Source organism: Odocoileus virginianus, chromosome 13 (genome assembly GCF_023699985.2).
Source record: "Odocoileus virginianus isolate 20LAN1187 ecotype Illinois chromosome 13, Ovbor_1.2, whole genome shotgun sequence".
Lineage (NCBI taxonomy): Eukaryota > Metazoa > Chordata > Mammalia > Artiodactyla > Cervidae > Odocoileus > Odocoileus virginianus.
The window spans coordinates 37,626,609-37,653,409 of NC_069686.1; the positions used below are offsets into that span (position 1 = coordinate 37,626,609).

The following is a 26,801-nucleotide window of genomic DNA, read 5'->3' on the forward strand; positions in this document are numbered from 1 at the left end:
CTAGCCGCCGCCCGCCGCCGCAGCGGGCCAGCCCGGCCTCGCGGGCCGGGGGACCAATCAACGCGCGGGTGGCGGGGGTGGGTAACCGAGCCCTCCGCGGGGCGCGCTCGTTGCTTCGGAGCGCGCGACCCAACTCCGGGAGAGTCCGCCTGAGCGCCCAGTGTGCAAACTCCCGCCGACCGGAGCGGGCTCCCGGGCGCAGGTGGGGTTTCCCGGCTCTGCGCTCAGGCCTGCTGGGCGAGTCTGCCGAGTTCCGCTGACGGAACCGGGAGGATGTGAGACCTGCTCTTGAAACGTGTTCGCGGTGAGCGTTCAAAACCAGCAATGTTTGTTCAGGTTGCACCGACCCCTTCCAGTAAGGAACCCTTGCGTCGCTCGCTTCACCCTGGCCGGGAGCTGAATGAGGGAAAGCCCGGCCGTGTAAAAATGGCCCCAGCCAAAGCCTCCTCCCCGCCACCCCCAGGGTCTTGCGAAACCCGATGCACCTAAGAACCCGAGCTGAAAAACTTAGTCGAGCTCCTAACCCAGGGCAAACCTAGACCACTTGACGTTTGCAACGGAAGAGCAACCCCTCGGGGCGGGAGACGGAGGGGCGGAGAGCCGGGGTGGCGATGGCCGATCCTCGTGAGGAAGCGAGAGTCGCGTTCTGGGCTTTGGTAGGGAAAGCTCCCCCTCCTCTGCCAAACATTTCCGTCAGGTACAGGCCCCCCTCCCCTCCCACTCGCTGGTGGTATTGATTTTTTTCTTCCTGGTGTAAATCATGTTTGACTCTCGGGGACTTTTCAAGCCGGAGCCTCAGAGTGGAAGCTGAGCACGGCCCCACTTCCCCCTCCTCCCCCCTGAGCTCCGCCGAGGGCTGGGGGGGGGGGGGGGGACTGGTTATTTTTTGGGCGGAGGGGATCGGGTGGTGTCCAGGGAAGTTCTGAAGGAAGGACTCCAGCTGCGACCCGGCGGCTCGCCGCCTGCTGCCCCACCTCCGCCAGGTACCTGACCTGTGGGCTGCCTTTGCTAGGACGGCCGCCCCAGAGGCTACATTTGTTTCTCCATCTTTCAACCGACCCCCCCTACCTCGGCACCCCACCACCCCACCCCCGCTTCCTTGGCCTTTCTCTTCTTTGAGCTTCTTTTCAGGCAGACCTGCTCTGAACCTTCCTGCCTCTGCTCCTCCTCGTAATCTACTCCTGCTCAATGTAAAAATATCCTTTCTTTTTCTTTTTTTTTTTAGAACTTCCCTCCCATTTTCCCTATTTGGAAGGGTCTCAAATAATGTATTTTTTGATTCACAGGTTCTGGACCTCAGAAAGTTTTTCTCTTACTTATAGTTGATGTGCACAGGTTCACACAAGCTCTAGATTCAAGTGGCCAAAAATAATTATCACTGCTTTAGAACATTTGGACACAGGAGGTGATCATTGCGGTGTGCTGCCTTCCTGCAGGGCTCAGCACATTGAATGAACTGAACATGAATTAATCAAACGGAACCTGGAAATGTCCCTCAGTGACCAGGCAGGTTACCTGTGGGAATCTGGTACTAATGAGAATGCGTCCTGGGTCGTCATCGCGGCCTTATTTAGTTTCCAGGGAAGAAATTCTGTCTTAGGAAGTTCCCATCCATGTACCTAATTCATTTCATTTTTCTCTCTTTTTTTTTAACTGACTCAGCTCGCAGTATAGTCAAAACTTAACGTTTGGGTTCAAATTAAGTTCAGTATATTAATGCTGTTATTGAGACTTAAGTTCTTTGTGGGCATAGCATCCTTAGGATCTATTTTAGAACAGTAGGCACTCAAAATATTGGAAGTGATTCATCTCTGTGGACTATGACAACAGATGAATTTTTTTCTTCTTTATACTTTCCTGAATTTTCCAAAAAAATATAATACTTATTAATCAGGAAAAAAATATAATTTGTTAATTCCCTACATACAATACTCTCCAGGCATCAGAAGAGCTGAAATATTAAGTTATCCTTCTACTTCACCCTTCACATCTTTTCAATCACCAAGTCCCATAAATTTGGTCTCCTGGAATAGCATTCAAGTCTGTCTTTCCACAGCATCTCAACTTCCACTGCCACACCTATCATCTCTTATCCGGGCTTCAGCCATAGTCTTAACCGCTCTACTGATCATGCCACTTAAAAGCTTAACATCCATCACCCTCCCCAACTCCATTGCTATGAAGTTCAAACCTTGGTTGACAAAGCCTTTCATTCCTGTCCCAATCCCTGCCTTCCATTTTGGCTTCATGCTGCCCCACACTTCCCTACGTAGGATGATTCTACCTTACTTCGACTTTTTTGTCCTTCCCACAGATGTTTTGTGACTTCGAGTCCCCATGGCTAAGACTCTATAGTGCTGCAATGCCCTTCTCTTCCTCTCCAGCCCCAACCCCACGGCACCAGTAAGTTCCTACCTCTGCTTCAAGACTCGCTTCAAATGTCACCTTTTTAAATGAGATCCCAGAGCAGATTTAGCAACTCTTCCTCTCTATGCTTCAATAGCAAACACTTTTTTTATTCAACGATTGATTATCCAGCTCCTATTATGTTCTAGACACTATGAAGAAAACATATTGTATTTATACTGCTGGAACAGACTATGAGAGAGACAAACATTAAGACCTGTCACACAAATAAATAATTGCAAACTGAGATAAGTGTGATGAAACTGCGACCTGTGCAAAAAGAAGCATGGTTTACTTTGAACAAATGCCAACTATAGTTCTTACCACATTGTGCTCTAACCTGTTGATTTGTTTGTCCAGAGCTCTATCTCCCATCATACTCATCTATGTACTGACATCCAGAACACAGGGCCTGGCTCGGTCTAGGTGCTCAGTAAACATTCTTAAAGAAATGAATGGATAAATAAGTGAATGGGTATTCAAAGCCCCCACGAAGCATTTCATTTCATTTATTTACATACTACAATTGTGCAGAATCTAAAAGTCTTTACTTCTGTGTTTTAAAAATTAAAATTATTAGATCCTTGTCTCATCTTTTATAACTGTAATCTAGTTCTCCCAACAAAAATTATCTAATTTCTTCTTGTTTGATGTCATATTTTGGAGAAATAGCTAATATACTATTTGTAGATAATCTGTTGTTGTTAGGAGAATTTATTCTTTTGTTCTTCTTATAAATTTGGCTTTTAACATATAAATGTTCAATTTTAAGATCCAAACCACAAGCTATAAAAGAATAAATAAATTGGGCTTTATCAAAACTAAAAACATTTGCTCTGCAAACAAAACTGTTGACAGAATGAAAAGATATAGACTGGGATAAAACATTTGCAAATCATATATCTGACACAGGACTTGTAGCAGACGATACTAATCTATCTCAGTTCCACTAATCATTAGTGAAATGCTAATTAAAACCACAATGAGATACTATCATACACTTAATATAATGGTTGGAAAAATCTGATGATGTCAAATTCTGATGAGGATGCAGAGCAACCAGAATTCTTGTATATTGCTGACGGGAATGCATAGTGGGACTGCAACTCTCAGTTTCATAGATATTGTAAGATTCAATATACACTTCTCCATATGGCCCAATTCTCCACTAGATATTTACCAAGCAAAATGATAGCCTATATTCATACAAAATCCTCTAAATAAATATTTATATCAATTTAATCACTAAAATCTTGAAACAACTCCAAAGTCCCTCAACTGGGAAAAAGCTAAATAAAATGTAGTACATCCATAGAATGGAATACGATTCGATAATGAAAATGGACAGACTGTTGATACAAACAATGTTCTATATCCCAATGCACTATGTAAGTGAAAGAAAAAGACTTAAAAGCTTAATGTATATACTAGTTAGGAATGGCAGAGCAGCAAGATAAAAAACTTGAGATTTTTATGATGATGGGCCCAAAATAATTTGAGGTCTGGATGATCTATATTTAGATGAGACAGTTGTTTAAACCATTGTTAATTCAAGTTTCCCGTCACACAGAGTTAAACCTCGTTTTACCTAATATAATGTTGTTGTTGTTCAGTCGCTAAGTCATGTCCGATTCTTTTCAGCCCCACTGGGCTGACTGCAGCACACTGGGCTTCCCTGTCTTTCACCATCTCCCGGAGTTTGCTCAAAACCCAGTATAGTGAGTGCATGAATTAATCATTAATGAGAATTCCACTAAACACTTAGTGAAAGAAGAAATTGTGACTGTCTTATTTACCAAAATATCACCAATGTCTCACACAATGCCAGTACAGAGTAGACTCTCAATAAATACTAGTTAAGTGAATGAACAGATAAGAATGAAGATAAAGTTGAAATTTTACAGGACTGTAACAAAATTTTCCATTCAGATGAGTGTTTTCTTCTTCAAAGTAGCTACTTTGTCACATTACATTTTTCATTCCAGTGATGCAGCTCCTATTTCAAAATATATTCCCTTCCTCCTTCTACTTATTAAAATATTGTCCTTTCTTTAAGTAACAATGTTTCCCTTAAATGAATTATTCACTTTCTTTCTCTCAATGAGCAAACAATAAATTTACCATGTCTTAACATTCTACTCATTTTTCACTATTCCAAGTAATGTCTGCTTTATCTTTTTTTCCTCTGTAACAAATATCAGAAGTTTATATAACAGGCACATAGTAGAAATGAAAATCCAGATTTTATGCAAAGCTTGAGAGATTTGGGCTCAAAAAACCATCCTATTTCCAGATGTATCACTAAAAGTAATTTTCACTTATTGGACACTGATGGTTGACATTAAGCTCTTGAAATATCATTAAAATATTTCTACTCTAACCAGTTTGCTCAGTCAAGTGACTTTTAAAAAATCATTTACAGCTAAGCAATTATGGAATTTATTAAAAGAACTCAATTTTCTCTACCAGTTTTTCTACCAGGAAACGGTAATCTTGGCTGCCAGGAAAGACCCCTCAGTTGCTTTAACACATCAATCAGTTTTATACCTGTTTCTGTCAGGGAGCACTTTTTCATAAACACGGAAACCTCATAGAATTGACATGGTAATCCTTCTCATAAGTAAGAATTACCTAATTACCACCTGACAATGAAACTGTTAGAGATTAAGGAGAGGAAGTCGTGAGAGATGGGCAGATAGATGTAAGCTGAATGGGATAATGTAAAGAATAAATCCAAAAAGGTCTAAAAGTTTCATCATCTTTATTTTCCCCAGTGTCTGTGACTGTACCTGAGATAATTCAGGACTGGTTGAATTTTTGCTTGTGATCTTACTTCTGTGCTCAGGGCCAAGAAAAAATGAGATAAAATTTTAAGAGGTTATGTTTTCATCTTTCCTCATCGCATAATGATGTCTATAATTCCACAATCAGGGCAAATTTGCATAGCCAGATCGCAAAGAGGATTTATCTTGAATTGCGTGTTAACCTGAGTGGTGGTAATGGTTGCCTGGAATGCTGTGCCAACAAGGATCACAAGGCCAATCTGATGGATCGATTAGCAAACGTTTGGTGAAGGAGAGCAATTACAATTTCAATTTTGGACACATGCAGATTGGTTGTAGAATATTCAGATAACGTTACCCAGGAGGTTGTTGGATATGCAGGCTCAAAGCTCAACAGAGATATGCATTTCTGAGACTTAAGTATTAAGTTTAAACTCTGCTCTCTCCACTTGTGCACATGGCAGATGTGTGCTTGCTCCTTCTGAGACCTCACTTGGCTTCAGCACCCCCTGAGTTCACTGTTCCTCCTAACCACCACCAACAGATAGTTGTTGGAACAAAAGATGAAAAACAAACAAACAAAGATAAAAAACAATTATATCCCACAGTGTCGTATTAATCCAGGTTTAGCACCTTGTGGGTTAGGACAAAAGGACAGTAGCTAAGGAAGTCGTTTATGCTAGTGAGGGTATTAGTCAAGTGACCAACCTTGTTGTCTAAGTTGGAAGGAAAACAAAAAATACAAGGATGAACTTAAAAATGAAATTTTTTTCCCTCATAAATTTTTCAATGAATTTTTTTCCCTCCAGCCCTGAGAATTGGAATCAACGTAATTCTCTGTCCTTGAATTAACCATGTCTTAGACCAAGCATACTTTTCCCTCCCTATGTTAAGTATTACTGGAGCCAAACAAAAATAGATTAGCTCTTTGTTCCAGGGGATATTTCCTTCTGGAAAGCTCAGTTGTGTCCAACTCATTGTGACCCCCTGGACTATACAGTTCATGGAGTTCTCCAGGCCAGGATGCTGGAGTGGGTAGCTGTTCCCTTTTCCAGGGGATCTTTCCAAACCACAAGTCGAACCCAGGTCTCCCGCATTGCAGACAGATTCTTTACCAGCAGAGCCACCAGGCAAGCCCAAGAATACTGGAGTTGGTAGCCTATCCCTTCTCCAGGGGTTCTTCCCGACCCAGGAATCGAACCAGGGTCTCCTGCATAGCAAGTGGATTCTTTACCAGCTGAGCTACCAGAGAAGCCATACCATGCACCATGGGGAATCTTAGTTTCCTGACGAGGGATTGAACCTGTGCCCCATGAATTGGAAGCAGGGAGGCTCAAGCTCTGGACCACCAGGGAAGTCCTCTGGAAAGTAAAACTGTGAGCCTATTAAACTGTTCACATTTTAAGGCTAACTTCTCATCATGTGAGTACTTCCAGACTCTCTCCTACCTGTGCCTACCAAAAATGTTATGTCATAGTCTCTGCCCATTCCAACCAGTCCCTGCTTTTCAAGACTTGCCTACAAATCCCAGCTCAGTCTCTAAAAACATCCTAAATACCTATGGAAATAAGTGAAAGGAAGTCAAATGAGAACAGAGGCTGTTTATTCAGAGTTTACTAGAGCAAGAGATTTCAGCCACCATCATTTGCATTTGGCAGCGACTGAACACCAGCAGAAGAGTCGTAAAACTTTATAATTAAAAAAAAAAAAAAGAAGACAACTTCTGGTATGCGTTGCTGTCATGGAGTGGCTGGAGTACTCGGGAGACCAGAAGCAGGGAATCCTGTCTGATTGGTTTGAGGATCATATTTGGCTTTCTCTGGTTAATCCTGGGTTTGGCAGAAAGGGCAGAAGTAGGGAGGCTATCAGTCATTGACCAGGCTTGACCATTGTAGGCCAATTGCTAAGAAGGTCTGGTTTGGCTTCCTGAGCTGTTAGTTGCAGAGGCTGTAGGTCAGAGTTCTATTGTTATATATGATCCGGTCATTGTGCATTTGTACATTCAATCTCCCATGTCCTTTCCTAATTTTCTGATTTTGAGTCTGCACTAAGACTTTGCATCAGATGTTCTCCACATTGCAGTAGAGTTAATAAATGGACCTTTGCTTCATCTGCAAGTGTTTCTGGTGGTCTTTTGAAGAGTCCCCAGTGAACAGTCCATATCTACGCTTCATGTTATATAGCTATCTTCTTCCCCCTTTTCCCAATGAGAGTTTACCTCTAACAAGAAAAGAGAATTCTCCCAAAAGATTTCATGGTTCTCGAGAAACATGTCTCTTCTCGGTGCAGTCTGTGTAGGGTCTGTCTCTCCAACCTTGGGAGACCCTTGGGATCACAGGCTCTTGGGATCCCAGCAGCCATTCCTTTCTCTTTGCGGGGAAGGCACAAATCTAACACAAAAGTGCCCCTTTGCCAACATTCTCCATGACTGGTAGATTGGACAAATGTAGAGGTGTCCTAGGACAGACACTGTGAAAGTACATAGAATAACTAAATTAGGAAGTGTTAAACTTCCCTGGAATCCTGTGTTAAAAGAATAGCAATACAATTTGCAGATAGAGCAAACTCATTATTTTACCACACATCTGTTCAACAAAAGGTACATACCAGAAGCTGAAAAGACAGTGATGAGCAAAACAAAAAGATAGCTGATGCCATGTCTCACTGAGCTTTCAGTCTACTGAGGGACAAAGTCATTGATCAAGTTATCTAACATATAAATGTGAAATATGAGAGTGTTAACAGAGAAAACTGGGAAGTCTCAGAAGGTATGCTTGAGGGATCAAACACCAGTCTTCTTCACATAATGCATCCATGCAGAAGGTATCCATAACAAGACATTAAAAAACTCATCAAAAAATCATTAGTAGATCTTTGCTTCCAGCTAAGACGTAACAGCAGGGACTGAATTTACCCTCCCAGTGGGAACAACCAAAAATCGGACAATATCTCCTCTTGTTAACCCTGTGTAGGTTTTCCAGGACTTCCATAACAAAGTACCACAGATTGAGTGTCTTAAAATAACAGATGTATTCTCTCACAGTTCTCAAGGGTAGAAGTCCAAGATCAAGGTGTCCTTCTGGCTTCTGATGCCTCAAGCAATCCTTTCCATTCCTTGACTTGTAGATGTATCACTCTCATCTCTGCCTCCATCATCTCAAGGCCTTCTTCCTGTGTGTCTTCTGAATACTTTTTCCTTCTTAGAGGACAGGAGCCCAGTCATTGGACTAAGGTCCACCCTAATTCAGTATGGCCTTATTGTAACTGATTACAAAGACCCTGTTTCCAAATGAAGTTACATTCTGGGACTTCAGGGATCAAGACTTCAACAGGGGTACAATTCAACCTGTAACACTCTCCATTCTAGGAGATCAGGTGGTGGGCGTCACTGAACTCTTCCAAGCCCCTGGTTTTTCCCAAGTCAAGAAGCACTTGCACCCTGCATTTCAGGTCTGTCCCTTTTTTAATCTAAACCTTCTGCCAAATATTTTCTGCAGTATTCTTTTCTATGACTACTCTCACACAGAGTAATATATTTCACCTTTAAGTACTTAATTGAAAAACAACATTTCCTGGTGTCCCACCCTTAACCCATATGTGTCTTTAAAACATGCCACTCAGTTTTAAGTCTGTTTTACAGGGGTTTAGGAATGTACCAACTTTCTACTTTGTCTTGAAAAGGCCAAGCTAAAACTTGAAAGAAAACCTGGAGCTTAAGGATGACCTTCCAATTACTTAGCCAATTACATTTTTGTTAAGTATCTCTCTTTTTCTTATGCAGATACGTGAGCACACATGTCTTATCATGGATTTACAGTCTGCTGCTCTAAGCCAGGAATTGGCCATGTGCGAAGGAATGTGTAGTGGCAGCAGTGACCTCACACAGATTTCGCAGCCCTTTCTCTATTTTATAGTTTAAATGCTATGACCATCAGTTGAGTAGAGTTCTGAGTCAACAGCCTTTCGAACATAAGCCACATGTCTCCTGTTGTTTTGTGAGTGAGCCCTGTGTCTGTTGGAAAGTACTGGGTGGCTCGAGTAGTTGACTATATTTCTTCTGCAGATGTCACACCTTGTCACTAGCCACCCCCGCCTCTGTAAGAACACCCTGCAGGCATTTGTTCCCTTTGAGTAAATGCCACTCTCCAAAGAGCCTTTCTACAGGATAAAACATGTTTCACACAAAGTCCATTCCTAATTCAATGAAGGAGCATAAAGAGCATTCTTCTCAGAGGTAAATGAATGAGCTAAAGTGTAGAGAATACATAGTTTTGCATTTTTCCCCCACTGGCTGCATCTTATCAAAGTAATGCCTCTTGCTGAATCGTTAACAGCTGATGGTGTACATTACAGAGTGGAAAGGAAAAAAATGGAGAACTAATAAGTGTTTTGGTCGACAGATGCCGGAGCCTTTCAATACAAGAGTGAAAGAGACTGGAAAGACATGTGATTTTCTGTATTTCTTCACTCTTTGCCTGGGGCAGGGCAGCCCCTGCCTTTGAACAAGGTCAGGTACATTGTGCAGGCCCACAGTTTGAAGAGCATTGAAAGATTCCTGGAGGGGGTGTATCCCCAGTAACAAATGGCTCTGTTGGGGAGGAGAAGGGACCCCACGCAGGCTGCCCTTTTATCTCCCCAAAGTAGAGGCCCTGCAGGTTCTTAACTAGCTGGGTTGAGTTAACACCTGCTCAGAGAAAGAATGTACTCACCTTCTGGTCACAGGTAGCTAACTTCTTGATGGGCAGGGCTAGAGGCCCTTTTCTTTGTCCGTCTCACTGGGAATTTTTCTCTGTCACACTGGGAAACGGATAGTAGACAACTATGCACTGTTTCCAAGTTGAAAGTTTAGGAGGCACTAACTCTCAAAGCACAGAGCAAGAAAAGAAAAAAACTTCAAAATATTGAATGTGTACACATTTGTATATGGAATATAGCTGTCCACTTTTGTATTTCAACATGTTTGTATACATAAGTGTTTTTGTTAGTATCATGATGCACTGGACAGAGGAAGTAAGGAAATTTGAGATGGGTGGGGTAAATCAGTCTGGGTAATTGGTATTTATTGAGGTTTTCTGTGTGTGGCTATCCAAAGTGTGCCATTTGGGGAATACTTTAATGATAAATCATGGTCTCTGCTGTTAAACAGTTAGCAGATTATCTTGGAGAACAGGATATGCACACACGTAACATTTCTAACAAATCAATAAGTACCAACTTGTATAACATAGTACAGGCATTAATAGAAGATTTAAATGCTCGGGCTGTGTCAAGTGGAGGAGTAAATAAGAGTCAATCTTGATACAGTATGTGGATCTTACTCCAGAGACTTGGGGAAAAATGTCATTTCTTTACCATTTTCAAATGAATTAATTAAGACTTTTATAGTGATCAAGAGGCAGTGAGTTCACCTTTCTACTCAGAACACATAGCAGTGACAGGTGAAATATTTAAAAGGCAGGAAGAAAGAGACAGAAAAAGAGAGAAAGAAGGAAGGAAGGAGGGAAGAGAGAGAGAAAGGGGGAAACGAGGAAGACTCAACCAGGTTCTAATACAGGATAAGATCTTGTGGACCAGACACAAAGGGAAAACACAAACTGTGTGTTGTCTAGGCTTTGGAAGTAGGCACCCGTGACTGGGAACTTGGTCCCTGGAGGACAAGGAGTTCTAAGTGTGAATGAGACTTGGAGCAGAGCCAGGCTTCCTGTTTGATGCCAGAGGCAGACAGGGCTTTCACTCTCCTGGGACTCTGGCTTCAGATGAAGCTGTAAGCCTGGGGAGATGAAGGGCAAAGACCATGTGTTACTCTCAGAAGCTGAGCCAACTATCCATTCTGTAAATGGATCAGCCACATCCATCCCTCAGTGCCTCTAGGGGCAGTACCTCCTCTAGTGAAGTAAAGTCAAGTCGCTCAGTCGTGTCCGACTCTTTGCAACCCCATGGACTGTAGCCTACCAGACTCCTCTGTCCATGGGACTTTCCAGGCAAGAATACTGGAGTAGGTTGCCATTTCCTCCACCAGGAGATCTTCCTGACCCAGGGATTGAACCCGGGTCTCCCGCATTGTAGGCAGATGCTTTACAGTCTGAGCCACCAAGGAAGACATCCTATACTCAACTGTAAAATTTGGTTCTGGTTTGGGAATAGGACCAGGCTAGGTGGAATCAACTTCTGAACTATTGGGAAGGGAGAAATTTGGAGGGGATACTCAAAATCAGCCTGCACATCCAAAGTCCAAAGCACGGGAAGAAAAACTAATTTCTCGAAGGACAGCCAAGAGGACTTGGAAGAATAGTTCAGGCCAAGTGAAACTCATAACTAGAATCATCTGAAAAGATGTCAGCATAGATTTGCTGAGATTGTTCAAAGAGATATAGAAAGGCATTTATGATTAAAGAAATAAATTACAGAAATAAATAGGCACAAATGAAATGAAAATGAAACAAATTATACCCTAAGCCAGAAGAGCTGAGGAGCCAACCTTGGCCATAATCAGCCTTCTGCACCTACCGAGTACTGAGGTATCTGAAGCTTCTGCAACGTTAACGATGAGTGGAAGAGCTCTAGTGTGAGTCCATCCCGGTCATTGCTAATATTTTCGTTGTGAAGGCCCTTAGTTCCCCGTGATGACTCAGCTACTTGAGTTACGTGCAGGGATCTCCCTGAAGCTGAGAGCCTCCTGTTGAGGGCTGCTGACATCCCCTCAGAAGCCAAGGCATTGAACAGAATGCCACCAAGAAGAAGGACACAGGTCCTACCACTCCAGATATTCCTATCACTTCTTTGTTTAAAAAGCACAGGCTTTCATGCCTTACCTAGAAATTTTGATTCCCCAGATCTGGATAAAGAATCTGCCTGCCAATTCAGGAGACACAGACTCGATATCTGGGTGGGGAAGACCCCTTGAGAAGAAAATGGCAACCCACTCCAGTACTCTTACCTGAGAAATCCCATGGACAGAGGAGCCTGGCAGGCTACAGTCCATGGGGTTGCAAAGAGTTGGACACAACTTAGCAACTAAACAACAAAATCTGGGTCAGGGCTTGGAAATTAATGTTTCTAACAGGCTTGCTTGTGATTCCTATGTGGCAAGCCCTGAGTTTGGTGAACACCGATATTGCTTACAGCCCTCATCTGTCAAGCAATTAAACCAGGCAAGACCAGAGAGAACAGTGCTGGCCCAGGTCACACAGCGAGATCGTGCTGGGAAAAAATGCCCAGTCCTTTGTTCTGTGTATTTTGGGTTTAATTCGCTCTTCCTTTTCTAGTTTCTTAGAATAGATGTTGAAGTCATTGGTTTGAGATCCTTTTTCTGTACTAATATAGGGGGGTAAGTTCTATAGATTTTCTCTCTAAGTATTGCTTTAGTGGAATTGTACAAATTCTGTTATGTTCATTTTCATTCAGTTCACAATACTTTGTAATTTCCCTTTTGAATTTTTCTCTGATCCATGGATAATAAAGAAGCATGTTTCTTCTTTTCCAAAGACTCTTGATACCCAGACAGCACCAGTATTGTCTGGTATCAGTACTTGGTTTTGGTTTCTATCTTAATTTCTTTGTGGTCAGAAAATGCACTGTATATGACCTGAATCCTTTTTCATTTATTGAGATTTGTGTTACACCCAGAATATGATCTCTGTTGGCAAATATTCTGTGTGCCCTTGAGGGAGAAATTGTGCTCCGCTGTAGATGGGTGAAATGTTCTGTGAACATCAGTCAGGTCAAATGGGTTGGGGCTGGTGTTCAACTTTTCTGGTTGATCTTCTGTCTACTTGATCTACCAGTTATTGAGAGAAAGGTGGTGAAATCTGCAAGCTTAATTGTGGATTTGTTCATTTCTCCTTGTAGTTTATATCAGTTTAGGCTTCATGTATTTTGAAGCTTTATTATTAGGTGTAAAAATATTTAGAGTTGATATATTCTCTTGTTGAACTGACTCTTATCATTATGAAATGGAATGTTTTAAAATCCCTAGTAATATAGTTTATCTAATATTAATATAGCCAGCCCTGCTTTATTTTAATTAATATGAATATGGCATATCATTTTATACCCTTTTACTTTTAATCTGTTTGTGTCTTTATGTTTAAAGTGGTTTTCTTACAGATAGCGTATACTTGGGTCTTGTTTGCTTTATCCAGTCCAATCATCCCTACCTTTTAATTGGAATGTTTATTTTTATTTAAGTTGATTATTGATATGATTAGGTTTAAAATCTATAGACTTGCTATTTGCTTATTATTTGCCCCCTTTTCCTATTTTTTTCTTTTCTTCCTTCTCTCAGATTAATTTGTATGATTCCATTTTATCTTCTCTTCATTTATTTAAATATATTCCTTTGTTTCATTTGTTGAAGGTTTCTTTGGGGTTCATAGTAATATACATCTTTCACTTATCAAAATCTACCTTGAATTGATATAATGCCATTTTATGTATAAGAAGCTTAAGAAAAGCAATTTTCCCCCCTCCCAGGCTTTATGCTATTGTTATCATATGTCGTACCTCTGCTTGTATTAAGAATGCCATATTATGTTAGTTTTGTTTAGTCAATTATTCATTTAAAATAAATAGATAGTAAGACAAAGCATTGCATACTTACCCACATGGCTACCATTTTTGGTGCTCTTCATTCCTTTATGTAGATCCATATTTCTACCTAATATCATTTTCCTTCTGTCTAAAAGACTTCCTGTGATATTTTCTGTGATTCTACTGGTGATGAATCTTCCCACTTTGTATGTCTCAAACAAAAAGCTTTTATTTTGTGAAAGATAATTTTGTCTGGTATAGAATTCTAGGTAGATGATTTTTCTTTTAACACTTCAAGGATATTCCTTCTCTGTCTTCTCACTTGAATTTTTCCTTTGACAAATTTGATCTCATCTTATCCTTGATCCTCTGTCTGTAATGTGTCTTTATTCCCTGGATGTTTCTAAGATTGTATCTTTATCACTGGTTTTGATCATTTTAATTATTATGTGCCTTCAAGTGGTTCTATTTCTTTTCTTATCATTTTGATTCCTTGAGCTCCTTTCATTTGCAGCTTTATAGTTTACCCAAAATTTGGAAAATTGTCAGCCTTTATCCCTTCAAATATTTTTTGTCTCCTCCTCTGCCCTTCAGGGACTATTACTCTGCACTTATTAGATGGCTTGAAGTATTCCCACAGCTCCCTGAAGCTCTGTTCAGTACTTTAATGCTTTCTCCCTTCTATGTTTCATTCAGGATGGTTTGTCTTTTTGTCTTCAGGTTCATTAGTCTTTTCTTCTGTAATGTCCAATATGCTGTTAATCCTTTGCAATACATTTTTTACCTCAGCCATTGTAGTTTTCATCTCTAGGAGTTCAATTTGCATCCTTTTCATGTTTCACTTCTCTACTTAAAATCTTTCATCTTTCCTCTAGCATTTTAAACATATGGAATATGGTTGTAATAGCTGATTTAATGTCCTTGTGTACAAAATCTGTGTCAGTTCTGGAGTGGTTTGATTGATTTTTTTTCTCTTCATTTTGCTTTTTTGCATTCTTGGTTTTTTGTTTGTTTTTTGATTGGGTATGATAAATTAGAATTGTACTTCATTTGGTGCTGGATCTAATTTCTTTTTCTTTTTATTATTTTTTATTGATTTCTAATTGGAATAAAATTTCTCTACAATGTTGTATTAGTTTCTGCCGTACAACAACATGAATCAGCTGTATGTGTACATATATCCCACCTACCCCCATCTACCCCTCTAGGTCAATGCAGAACATCAAGATGAGCTCCTTATTCTACTCAGCATGTTCCCACTAACTATCTGTTTTACACGTAGTAGTGTATATAAGTCAATGCTACCCTCTCAGTTTGTCCCACCCTCTCCTTCCCCACCATGTCCACAAGTCTGTTTTTTTACATCTGCATCTCCATTCCTGCCCTGCAAACCAGTTCATCTGTACCATTTCCATATATATGTTACTATACAATATTTTTCTCTTTCTGACTTACTTCACTCTATATGTCAGACTCTGGGTTCATCTACATCACTACAAATGACCCAATTTTGTTCTTTTTTATGGTTGAGTAATATTCCATCATATGCATGTACCACATCTTCTTTATCCATTTATCAAAGGACATTTAGGTTGCTTCATTTTCTGGCTATTGTACTAGTGCTGCAATGAACATAGGGGTATATGTGTCTATAATTTCTTTTTAAATAAATACTAATGAATTTTGTTCTAGGATGACAGGTTACTTGAAAACAGACTGACCCTCTCAAGTTTTCCTTTTAAGCTTCGTTAGGTGAAACTAGAGCAGAGTTTGGTCCAGAGCTCACATTCCTCACTGTTGAGACAACACCCTTCTGTATACCTAATGCTCCATGAATATAAGATCTACGAGAATCGGCCCTATTTTCTGCCCTTTATGATCGCTGCTGATTGTTATCTCTGATACTTTCAGATGGTTCTTTGCCCAGCCTTTCATAGCTTCCTCACTGCGCTGATCAGAACTCAGTTGAATCCTGGAGGGAAACCTTCTCTAGCACGAGTTTTTTCTCTGTGCAGCTGTTTACTTTCCAGTCCCATGGACTTCCCCAACTCCCATTCTGTTTCCTCAACCCTGGGGAAACTGAGGCTCTGCTGAGATTCCCCTCCCCTGTACGGGAAACAAATGTGGTGAAACCTACAACTGCCCCAGCTTACTGCTTAGAAAGATCTAGAAGCTCTCTTTAGACAGTAAGATGGGACAATGGTAGAGTTCACTGTATTTGCTTTCTCTCTCTCATGCATCACTGCATTCAGTGCCTGATGTCCAATGCCTTGACAATTCTTGCTTTCGGCCTTTTGTTTGTGTATTTAGTTGTTCTTGTGGGAGGGTAAACCTGTTCCTTGTTATTTCATTTGACAGAAGCAGACATCTCCTCAAGTACAGGTTTAAAGAATGGAGTTTATACAAATGAATATATTACAAAATTATTGGCCTGATATCGCATGAATATGGCAAAAAATCATGAAAGTGCTTTGTAAATGACCAAAGTTTAGAAAATACCTATTCACTCCAGATCATTCACTACACAAGGGAGATAACTGATGCCTCCATGGGCCACAAGATGCAGTGAAGGTCACACAGTTCCTTAGTGAGAAAAGTAAAACCAAATTCACTTTTTCTCTACCTGTGTCCAGGATTCTTGCCATTATTTCATTGTTTTAAGCTACCCCAAAGCTGTTCATTAAAAAGGAGAAATTTCATATTCTTATAAAAATATACCTGATCAAATTGTGATGCCTTTGCATTTGGAAGTCATAAAAAAAAAGCATCCACTAGTTCAGTTTATTTGTATCATTATAAAAACTTTTTTTTAAACCTCTTTATAGACACTTTAGGCACAAAATTGTTCACATTCCTTCCACTGAAATGAAAGACATTTGTAGTTCACCTGATAAGGAAAGGGTTGCTGTGTCATGCGAAGTGATAAAACCTAACACTGACTTAAAGACATCTCCCCTTTAAACTGCTGTTTTTATGAGGAACTGTTTTTATGAGGACACATCAGTTGTCACAGAAAGCATACATGTGACCACTAGCTCTCCATCTGTGCAGGTCCTTTAATTCACACCATAGGTTTGATCTCCTGGGGCCTTCAAAATGTCCACGGAAATTTATCAAATATTTGTCAAATAAATATTTTTGGCATCTCAAAAAAATATGGGGGAAAATGAATTGGTTCCAGATATTAAAAAGAAAATCACAAAATTAAAACTAAGGTTTTTTTTTTTTTAGTTGTTGTTAAATGCAATACAGAACCTGTGACTGCAAGCCAACCTTTACATTTCTATATGCATTTAATTAAATGTGGATAGCAGTTCATTTTAATATACTTGATATGTTGTAAGTGGGACATTGACAAGATTTCTCAGGACCACTAAAGTTCTTTGAAATGCCCAATGTTGAATTTGCTATATGACATAGGAAGCTCAGCCTGGTGCTCTGTGACAACCTAGAGGGGTGGGATTGGGTGAGGTGTGTGAGGGAGGTTCAAGAGGAAGGAGACATATGTGTACTTATGGCTGATTCATATTGTTGTGTGGCAGAAACCAACACAGCATTGTAAAGCAATTATTCTCCAATTTAAAAAAAAAGATGCCCCATATTTAGTTACTGAAATTCCAGAGCACTCAGTGTTACTTGTCACTTTTGCTTGGAAATAATGATGAATTCCATTATACCCAAGTTTATTCAAGGTTTTCTTTTTTCATTTTTACCAAATAGGAGTGTGGATTTAGTAAATTCCTAATTGGCTTGCACTTTTGTTTGTTAAATTTGCTTCTTCTGTGAAGCCAGTTCTCAAACAAGATTAGAGAAATCCATATGCCAACAGAAATAGGTCTTTTTTTCAGTGCTCCTCTGTTGAAGACTTGTAACAGAACTTAATTATCCCCATGGCATCTGGAATGCAATAGCATTTATATTTCTTAATTTTTCTGAATAAAATTAAATCTGCTTCCTACACTCCTTCACCAAGGCTAATGAGAAGTTTGGTTATCAGCGCTTCATTACCACTCTTGGATCTTACAGGAACCCTGGGCTCCAGGAAAATGGAGGATAACCCAATTGCAATGGAGTTTTTTCCTTATTTCACAGGCCTTTAAAGACATAAAAAACCACTAGTACTGCTGACAGCACATCAAACAATCCTTCACACCCTCACCAAACTCAGCCAAGGGGACTTTTGTTGGGACCCTCATGTTTTATCTGCTTGGTTCCTAGTTTCATAGTCACAGAGTCACTCCGATCTGAGGTTCTACCACCTTTAGAATATTGCACTGAGGCTGCTTCATGCCTCTGTCCAGGTTCAGGAAAACCAACCACCCTACAGGGTCAGGCTTCTTTCATCCATCCACAGAGCATCAGGTCTCCATCTGATTCTCTTTTGGGCAACATAGCCCATTCCCTTGATGGCCCTAATGCAGTGTTTCTCCTAGTATGATCTATAGCAAATGGTACCCCATAAATCATCTGCTTGTGCTTAACCAGTTTCATATGAAAAACAACATCCAAGCAATTTTGTTCCCACCCATTTCACAAATTGGAAATGTAAGATTGAGTATTACTTTTACAGCAGTTCCTGTATTGAGTTATTTATAACAGGGGTCCCCAACCTTCGGGATCTCATGCCTGATGGAGCTGAGGCAGGTGGAGCTGATGTTTAATAATAATAGAGATAAACTGCCCAATAAATGTAATGCACTTGAATCGTCCATGCCCCCAGGTCTATGGAAAAATGTCTTCCATGAAACACCAAAGCTTACAATGAAGCCCCTGATGGAAAAGGTGCCAAAAGGGCATGAGATGAGACAGAGTCTAAGAAAAGACTAGTGTAAAATAAAAGCCTTTGTTGGTCTTGTTGGTAGCAGTAACTAATGAGAACTCTTCTAATGGGCTGCCACTCATAACAGGCTGTGTTACTCATCTTGCTTTCTGTTTTTCAGCTTCCCCAATGAATAGAGCGCAAAGCAGCTGAAGAAGCAGCTTTATTACTCAAAAGGAAATGTTGACACACCTGGGGCTTTGAGCGTGTGAGATGAAGGGCCCAGCTTTACACCACTTAAAGTGATAACATGGTTGATGCTAAGTGAACTCATGTAACAAAATCTACTCTTTTTAAAAGCCTCCTGGCACTAGTCCTCATGAACATTGTGAGACATTTTGGGAATAGCTAGGAAACATTTTTAAGAGAAAAAAGTGAGTTTAGACAGTGGGATAAAAGCTATCTTGTAAAACTTAAACTCACACTCTTTTCCCCGGGTAAACCTTCCCAGGAACACTCAAATTCTGCTGAACATGTTACAGAAGTATTGGTATGTTCCTTTTCTTCCAGACATTAAGTTAGCTAATAGATCTGATATCAGGAATCATAAACTACCTTGCAGAGCAATGCAATACAACCAGGAACAAGAATGATTTTTTTTTTTTTAATTTGGCTGTGCCAGGTCTTAATTGAGGCATGTGGGATCTTTAGTTGCAGCATGCAAACTCTTAGTTGTGGCATGCAGGATCTAGTTCCCTGACCAGGGATAGAATCCAGGCCCCCTGCATTCGGATCACACAGTACTAACCCCTGGACCACTAGGGAAGTCCTCGGGACTTTTATAATGCTGCTTTGTTTTCAGTTCCCTAGCAAGAGGCACCAGAGTGGTCCCTTTGTAACTGGTTTTGCCTTTTAATCCATCCTATGCAATTAACACCTCATTCTACCCAACTCTGTTCTCTATACTTGACTCTTTGACACTTTATTTTGCCTATATAAAATACAGTTAATTATCACGTTGTCTTCTCACTAATTGCTATTTGAGATTGTTTTATTTCCCTAGCTAAATTTTTAACATCTTATGAACAAAAAGTATTGAAACTCTTTGGCATACCATAATAATTAACTGTGTTCACTCTCTCAGTCATGTTGGACTTTTTTGCGATCCCCATGAACTGTAGCCTGCCAGGCTCTGCTGTCCATGGGATTTCCCAGGCAAGAATACTGGAGTAGGTTGCAGTTTCCTTCTCCAGGGGATCTCCCCAACCCAGGGATGGAACCTACGTCTGCTGCATTGGCAGATGGATTCTTTACCTCTAGTTTCACTTGAGAAGGCCTATTTACCTAATACCTATACAGTTATACAATCAATAATTACTTGACTCTAAGGGTTTGCTTAATAATTTATTTTATTTTATTTATTTGACTGTGTCAGGTCTTAGTTATGGCATGTGGGATCTAGTTCCAGAACTAGGGATTGAACCCGGGCCCACTGCCCTGGGAGTGAGAAGTCTTAGCCACTGGATCACCAGCCAAGTCCCTGATTCTTAGGTTTAAACCATACATCAAAAATAAACAAATCTACATTACTTCTTAGATTTTTTTCCTTCAAAATTAGATATAGCCTCAGAGGTACTGCAAAATATTAAAATTAGTTGTTGTGATATCTTTGTTGTGATTTTTTTTTTTTTCTTTTAAAAGTCCGTTTTAGAAAACACTGGTCTGGAAGGTGTCATCACCCCCAGAGAGATAATGGCATCACAGAAGTGCAAAGCTAAAATGGACATTCGCATACACATAGAATTGTTTTAGTTCTAATTTGAGTTCTTAAATTGAATTTAAGAAGGCTAGAACCATTTCGCAGGCCTGTGTGGAAGAGTTAAATCTGGGGCAGGTGGAAGACTAACCGTACGAAGAAGAAGACCAGGTCAAAGGTCTTCCTGTGAGAGAGGCTTCCTCACCCTGCCTAATGAAACCCTCAGTGTTTGTCCCGACTTTCACAGCACAGAAAAGTGCCCAGCTCCACACAGGCCCCGGATCCGGTCAGCTCTGTGATTAGAGACCAGATCACTGAATTGCGGGCAGATGACCTCAGTTGCTGACTGAATCTGTCAGGTTCACTTTTTGTGTCTTTGAATCCTTTTGTGAATAGCCAGTCTCTCCTTCCTTCCCTCCTGTCTGGTTTGCATCACTGACAAATTCCACTTTTCCTCTCTTGAAAAAGACATTCTTCCTGGGCCCTGCCCCTGTGGAACAACATAAACCACTTGGAGATGAGCTGGAATGCAGCCTTCATCATAAAACAATGGTAAGTGGTTGAGATAAAGCACCCAATAAAGCAGCTGGAAGGAGAAAAGGCAGAAAGAATGTGTGCTTTCTTCTGCAGCAGAACTCCCCATCCATCAGCTGAAAAAGAAATCTGGGACCTGGCTTCAAGTTTTCATTAAAATGCAGTAGGGCATCCGGAAGTCGGATTTGGACCAACAACAATGAGATATTTTTCTTATAGTTCCTTTCCTCTGAACAGCCTTGCTGTGGGCTTCAAAGCCCTCTCTATGACCAAATTGAGTGAAGTTGCTTTTTTCTCCTCTCTCTGATTGAACCTGGAGCTTTGGGTAGGGCAGCGAAATAAGCAGAAATGAAATTGCCAAACTTATGGTTCTCAAGTAAATGAGGTTTTCTCTAATGCTTACCAACTGTCACCAGGTCAGATGGATTTTTCTGCTTGAAGTCCCTGGATGCATTAATTTCTCTGCTGTCTTAGAGTATCCTTCTGGAAGCAACCCCAGCAGTCAGAAAAACATAAGAATAAAATGCATAGCACAACTGGTGCACAAAAGGACAGCAAAGAATAAAAGTGAGGTGAGGGCAAGAAGAAAGGTCTTTAGACAAGCATGTCGTTTGCTTGGTTTTTGACTCAGAGGGCAATTCATACAGAGCTCGACTCAGACCTACCAGGAAATGGCATAATGTGCTCGGGTTGGGTCGGCTGAACTAGAAATCCTAAAAGGCAATGGCATGTTCTCTTTTCTTCACTCATCCAGTATGGTGACTTTAAAAAAAAAAAACAAACTTTCTGAGGCAAGGAAACCACAATATATAAAACAACTGACAGTGACCTCTCACTGGCTGAGTTGGGATCTCATGAGCAGGGGGCCTCCTCTCCCCACAGTAGCAGCCCATACAAGCTTCCAAAAAGTTATGAGGTTGGAGGCATGAAAGACACCATTCTAGAAGGTGTTAGTAATCCAGGAAGTGGCAACACAGGATTTCATTTTTTTTTAATACAGATGACTTGACATCTAAGTTAGAGGGCAAGGAGACATCCTCTGTAAGACACTCATGTACAATTTCTTACTCATTTTGGTTTTTTGAGCTAAAAATTAATACCACTTTTAATAGATACCACAAGTCTTTATCACCTGCCATCTAACTGCCATCATCTTCCTTCCTTCAACACACATTTCAACATTTATTGAATGCCTCTAGTGTCCAAGGTGCAAGGCGCTAGCTGGTTATTAAAAATATAAATAAGGACAGTATTAGTATTAGTAGCACTATTAGTAGCAGGTAGTATTAGCAGCAGCAGTAGTAGTAACAATAGCAAACACTTCTATAGCATTCGATTAGTGCCAGGCACTGCTCTAAGATTTTCAAACGTATTAAGTCATTCAGTCATTTAAACAACACTCTAGGAAAGATATGCATATTATTTCCAATTTACAGATGGGGAAACTGAGGTACATAAAGATTAAGTAAACTGGCAAAGATCACATATCTAACAATTGGCAGAGCAGAGACTTGAACCCAGGCAGTCTGGCTTCTGAATCTGTGCTTTAGGTATGATTGATGCATGTGCACTATCTTTGGGATTTATTGTCTATGCTGCAATACGGAAGTTTCTGCTCCTAGAGCTTTCAAAGTCTGTTTCCTTTCTGGAACTTATTAAAGGACTGTGGGCATTGTATACGTGAGAAAGGCTAATGACATTCAGCGACAACTGAAGGACAGTTGGAGAGTCTCTACTGCCAGGAGAGAGAGAGGATCGTGGGAGGAGATCATGGAAGGATTGTGCCTTGCCAGTTAGGCAGGCAGGGTCTCTGGAGCATTGAGATTCAAGCTATTACTACAAATGTGACACGCATATAACCATCCCTGTGTGAAGCGTGGGACTTACAAATTGCACATATAACATTTTGAATTTTAATCCAAATGAATGTGCAGTCTCTGTTATTTGAAAAGGAATGATGGCAAAGTTATATTTCAGTAGGTAGATCTTTGGGGCCTCTGTAATTCATACTCTCCCATCTTTCTTAAGTTGGCAAACATTTATTGAACATTGCCATCCTTTACTTTATCTTCCCCCTAAACAACCACTGAATTATCTTGGGTACATGAGCCAGTTAAGGGTTACTGCAGGCCCAGAGAATAACAGGTCTCAGTATATTCCATATTCCTGTTCAAACTTTTTGCATATCTAGTAAAAAGGCACAATTGCAGCTGACATCATTGTCTCCTTCTTTCTTCCTGACATGAATGTGGAAGGGCTGTCTGGAGCAGTAGCAGCCATCGTGTAAGGAGGAGGAAATAACTATGAGGACAAAAAGATACAAAGAAATTAGATCCAAATGGCATTTCTGAGCAGTTAAAAAGAACAACAATGGTTCTACGTCAAGCTTTCTTGTTATGGTAGATGCTACTGATACTTAGGCCACTATTTGTTGAGTAATCTGTTCTTATAGCTAAACACATTCTTAACTAATACACAGGAATCAATGGAAACCCATAGCCGCTCTACCTCTCATTTCTCAATAAGAATCTGTCTTTTAAGACAATAGCAAGTACTTGTATAATGAGCCAGTATTTTTTTTCCAAAATGATCTTGACATGTCTCTTCACAGAAATCAATGTTGCCATCACAACTGACATACATTTGGTAAGAACAATAAGTCCGCCTCCATTCTTATCCAGTTTAGATTCCATAATCATCATTACAGTCAGCTTTGAAATGACCTTCCTCTCTAAGCCCCGCTCCACTCTCATATTCAATTGACAAAACCCCAACTATAGAGAAATCCAACCATCCCCATCTCCTTGTGGGCAGCCAAGTTACTAAATGTAGACTGGTATCACATTAGGTTCATACTTAAAAATCTCAAAAGGGTCCTCAACTCTGCACCCAAATCTATCTACATTTCTTTAGGGCTTACGTTTCCCCCCTTGGAGATAGCTTTTATGCCCTCTTCTCTCTTCTCCACTTTCTCATTTAAAAGCATATCCCTTTCTGCTCCACCCTTGCTACTCAAGATGGTCTTTGGGCCAGCAGCATCAAAGTCACCTGGGAAACTGTTAGAAATGCAAAATCTCAGCCTCCCCCTTGCCCTGGTGAATCAGTCTGCCATTTAACAAGCTTCCCGGGGTGGGGTGAGGGGTGTAACAGGCCCATGTACACCAACATGTGATGCGTACTGCTCTTGACTTTATCCCTTCATAAGAACTTTGTTCATGTTGTCATTCTTAGTCTCTTGAGTCCTCATTTACTTTTCCCTTAACTCCTTAATTCCTATCAGTAAATACCATCCAGCACTTCCTATCTAAGAAAATCAAAACTCTCCAGCACCTGTGTTTTTTCTAATGACTACTTCCTTACCCCGCTTCCCTTTACCAAGTCCTTGAATTAATTCTCCATATTTGCTCTCTCGACTTCCTCCTGTCCCATTCACTCCTGAACCCAGTCTGACTTCTACCTCTTCTATTCCACCCAAACAACCCTTGTGAAACTCATTCGTCACCTCCATGTAGCAAAACTCAATGGTCACTTTTCTGATCTTGCCTTTGGGGTCTCACAGCTGAGCTCTCCTTAATTTTCAGATACTCTTACACTCTCCTTCCAGAGCCTTCATTCTCCAGGATTTCCCACTTAGTGGCTTCTCCATAGTCTTTTTCGCTAACTTGTATTTTTTTTTGGTGCTTAGTTCCTCTGTCTTGTCTGACTCTTTGTGACCCCATGGACTGCAGCCTGCCAGTTTCCTCTGTCCATGGGATTCTCTAGGCAAGAATACTGGAGTGGGTAGCCATTTCCTTCTCCAGGAGATTTTCCCAACCAAGGGATCAAACGCAGGTCTCCTGCATTGCAGGCAGATGCTAAGCTTACCATGTGAGGCACCAGGGAAGCCACCTCTCTTCCTTTACCGCACTGTTCATTATTGCAGTTTCTAAGACTTAATCCTGGGTCTCTTCTCTACCTTGTCCTCAGATGTACTCATCCCATTTCATGGCTTGAATATCACCAACATGCTGATGTTTCACAAATAATCTCCAGGCTCTGAAATCCTTCCTAGTATATCTCCATACTGATCTCAAAATTGTCCTCCTTAGAACTGAGATTTTAATTCCTCTCCTGCTTCTCAAGGGCTTCCCAGGTGGCTCATTCCAGGAAGGATCTGCCTGCAATGAGGGAGACCTGTGCTCAGTCCCTGGGTTGGGAAGATACCCCGGAGGAGGGCATGCAACCCACTCCAGTATTCTTGCTTGGAGAATCCCCATGGACAGAGGAGCCTCATGGGTTACAGTCCATGGGGTCACAAAAAGTCGGACACAACTGAGTGCCTAAGCGCAGTACACCACCTCTCACAAACCTTTCCTCCCCTAGTTTTCTCCATCTCAATAAATGATACCACTATCCATCTGATGATGTAAGCCAGAGACTTAGGAATCATTCCTGATGCCTCTTTCCCTCACCCCTACAACATATATGTCAATAAAACTGCCTGAGGCTCAATCCTGTCTTTGGAGGTAAGCCTCCAAAATACATCTCACATTCGTCTTTATCTCTCTATTTCACCACCCTACCTGAGCCTCCATCATCTTTCACTTGAACCATTGCAAAAGCCTCTTAACCAGACTCCCTTCTTTACCATCTTGCCTCCTCTAATCTGTTCTCCATACAGAAACCAAACTAGTCTTTTATTTTTTATTTACTTATTTATTTGGCTGCACTGGGTCTTAGTTGTGTCATGCAGGTTTTTTTTTTGTTTGTTTGTTTGTTTTTTAAGCTGTGGTATACATCATGAGAAACGCTGGACTAGATGAAGCACAAGCTGGAATCAAGACTGCCGGGAGACACCATCCTTATGGCAGAAAGCGAAGAAGAACTAAAGAGCCTCTTGATGAAAGTGAAAGAGGAGACTGGAAAAGTTGGCTTAAAACTCAACATTCAGAAAACTAAGATCATGGCATCTGGTCCCATCACTTCCTGGCAAATAGTTGGGGAAACAATGGAAACTGTAACACATTTTATTTTCTTGGGCTCCAAAATCCTTTCAGATGGTGACCACAGCCATGAAATTAAAAGATGCTTGCTCCTTGGAAGAAAAGTTATGAACAACCTAGACAGCATATTAAAAAGCAGAGACACTACTTTGCCAACAAAGGTCCATCTAGTCAAAGCTATGGTTTTTCCAGTAGTCATGTATGGATGTGAGAGTTGAACTATAAAGAAAGCTGAGTGCTGAAGAATTGATGCTTTTGAACTGTGGTGTTTGGGAGGACTCTTGAGAGACCCTTGGACAGCAAGGGGATCCAGCCAGTCCATCCTAAAGGAAATCAGTCCTGAATATTCATTGGAAGGACTGATGCTGAAGCTGAAGCTCCAGTTCTTTGGCCACCTGAGGTAAAGAACTGACTCATTTGGAAAGATCCTGATGCTGGGAAAGATTGGAGGTGGGAGGAGAAGGGGACGACAGAGGATGAGATGGTTGGATAGCATCACTGACTCAACGGACATGAGTTTGATTATGCTTCAGGAGTTGGTGATGGACAGAGGAGCCTGGCATGCTGCAGTCCATGGGGTCGCAAAGAGTTGGACACAAGTGAGCGACTGAACTGAACTGAACTGATGTGATATCTTGCTCACTGATTAGGGATCAAACACAAGGTTCCTGCATTGGGAGCTCAGAGTCTTAGCTAGTAAACTACCAGGGAAGTCCCTCCAAACTAGTCTCTTAAATATATAAATTTGATGAAGCATATGACCTGTGTAGAACTCCTCAGTGGCTTCTCTCATTGCATTTAGAATAAAATTCAAATGTCTATGAACTGTCTGTATGAGGTGACGCCTGCCTACTTCTCTGCCATTCTCCCTCTCTCTCTCCTGCAGTGTTCAGCTCTCCTTCACTTTTTTGAAAACCGTGAGTCTTTTGCACATCTGGGAAAATACTGTTTTCTCTTCCTGAGTCCTTCTAATCCTTGAGGAACCAGCGTAGATATCTCCCATCTAGATACGCCTTCCTTGTCAACCTTACTTGAATACTTCCTGACACACA

At 40.9% G+C, this 26,801-nt stretch overlaps 1 long non-coding RNA gene across 1 annotated transcript; it reads left to right on the plus strand.

Moving 5' to 3' along the window:
* Nucleotides 1-19: 19 nt before the first annotated feature.
* On the plus strand, nucleotides 20-26,801 carry LOC139038065 (uncharacterized). Its single transcript, XR_011490987.1, has 4 exons — nucleotides 20-304; nucleotides 2,315-2,403; nucleotides 20,702-20,785; nucleotides 25,533-26,801. It is a non-coding gene; the product is annotated as an uncharacterized lncRNA (long non-coding RNA).